Source organism: Schistocerca piceifrons, chromosome 2, assembly GCF_021461385.2.
Source record: "Schistocerca piceifrons isolate TAMUIC-IGC-003096 chromosome 2, iqSchPice1.1, whole genome shotgun sequence".
Taxonomy (NCBI): Eukaryota; Metazoa; Arthropoda; class Insecta; order Orthoptera; family Acrididae; genus Schistocerca; species Schistocerca piceifrons.
In genome coordinates, this window is record NC_060139.1 from 5,858,033 (window position 1) to 5,860,276 (window position 2,244).

Genomic DNA, 2,244 nt, shown 5'->3' on the forward strand with positions numbered 1-2,244 from the left:
ACGGGATGGCCAGTCACTGCGCCCCAGCAATAACGCAGCAGGCTGAGGTGTCATACTGAAAATCCACCCGTACTGCGTCCCAGCCATGTAATGTTGTATCTTTTCATAATCTTCCACCAAAATCGTGTGTCGCTATAACGAATCACGTACCCGCGGAAATAAAATCGTGATACGATTAACTTTCATTTATCGGTACATACATAGGTGTACCGCAATGAAGTCATAACAGGCTATATACCTACTTTGAATAACTCTCTTTCTCTCTCTCTCTCTCTCCGCCCAAACAGGCCATGAAGCCCCACCCACCGGTACCGACCGGCCGCCGTGTCATCCTCACCCACAGGCGCCACTGGATGCGGATACGGAGAGGCAGCACGCCGCTCTCCCGGTCGCATGCCAGTTAACCAGACCGGAGCCGCTACTTTTCAGTCGAGTAGCTCCTCAGTTTGCCTCGGAAGGGCTGAGTGCACCCCACCTGCCAACAGCGCTCGGCAGACCGGATGGTCACCCACCCAAGTGCTAGACCAGCCCGACAGCGCTTAACTTCAGTGATCTGACGGGAACCGGTGTTACCACTGCGGCTAGGACGTTGGCCTGCTTTGAATAACGTACACTGTAATTGCTGTACGTGGATAAACGTATTGATAAATAAACTGTTTCAAAAAAAAATGGTTCAAATGGCTCTGAGCACTATGGGACTTAACATCTATTGTCATCAGTCCCCTAGAACTTAGAACTACTTAAACCTAACTAACCTAAGGACATCACACAACACCCAGTCACCACGAGGCAGAGAAAATCCCTGACCCCGCCGGGAATCGAAGCCGGGAGCCCGGGCGCGGGAAGCGAGAACGCTACCGCACGACCAACTGTTTCATCGTGATTCCTTCTTATAACGCCTTTATTTATACCAAGTCATGAATGTTCCACAATGATTATCATTATCATTATTATAATTATTGTTCGTTTCCGAAGAAACACGATCTGCTGTATCGATAAAAGCTTGTGGTGGAAGATTAGAAAAAATTAAAGAACTGACGGTGCCGGAACGCGGCACCACTGCTTCCAGTCTGCTGCCTTAGCCGGTTGCGCTACGGCTACTGCTTGGCGGCTAGCTTTCTCGTATGGTATTCAGCAGGCTCGTAAAACTTTATTTCTCGATTTCTCTACAACTTTTGAAAAGCGCATCGTACTAGAGTAGCTTTTTTACATCTAAAGTTATCCCTATCAAAATAAAAAAAGTAATTCAGTTATTTATGAGACGCAGAGCGACACATTGGTTCATTCAAGGTCTTAACTTCAATATCTGTTTGGTTTTTGAATTTCCTGTCATTACTCCAGCTGTTTTTTGTATCCTACCCTCTTAGTAATTTAGTGTTTTCTAAAGTAAATTGCTTTAGAGACTATTACATCAATTTCTCGATCTCCAGAAATTTGTTATTTATTTTTATTTTATTGTTTCTCTGTTACTTCAATTTATAACATTTCTGTCTTTATTCCAGAAAAAAAAGGCCATGTGGTGGAGGGTGGAGGCTGACATTGTCACAAAAGAGCCAAGTGACGCAGTGGCAGGTCTTTCGGCTCGGATTAGCAGGCTATCAAGGTTTACGTTTTAATTGATTTCCTTAAATTGCCGAAATGGCAATCCTTCCTCAATCTGAGCTTGTGCTGATTTCACCGCCGAATGAAGTTTAATATCCAACGTCCTACTAGACAGTGCTGTAAAAGATATACCACGTAGTGAGAATAGTATCTGTATAGGCGTGACTGGATCGTGCGAAGCTTTATGATCCAGTTTTCTCAGTTTCCATGTAGCTCTCATATTTTTTCGATGAATTCTCTTTCTTTAGTTCTTATTCTTTTTTTCTTCGCAATTTCGTTCTGCAACTGCACTTGGCACCTGTCAGTCTTTTTCTGTACGAGTTTCTTTCACGACAGACTGTTTATTTACGTATATGACAGTTCAAGCGCTTTTTGAGACAGTGTAATGAGCTGGACACCCTGATTTTTTTGTTTTCTCTACTCGGTATTCGAAACTGGGGGATTTGTAAAACGGACTACCGAGTGTGACCTTGTACTAACAGAGTAGCTATCGCGTATGGTGGTGCTTCACGTAAATGAAATGGTATCGAGAAAGACTGAATTTATTTGATTGAGGAACAATGTGTGCGCCGTGTGTACCGTGTGTGATAGCTTCTTAGTGAAATACACCACGTCCCAGAACCTGAAATGAAATTCATTTTC

At 43.8% G+C, this 2,244-nt stretch overlaps 1 pseudogene; it reads right to left on the minus strand.

Annotated features, from left to right (window-relative positions):
- Positions 1–476: 476 nt before the first annotated feature.
- On the minus strand, positions 477–594 carry LOC124778447 (annotated as a pseudogene).
- Between the last annotated feature and the right edge of the window lie 1,650 nt (positions 595–2,244).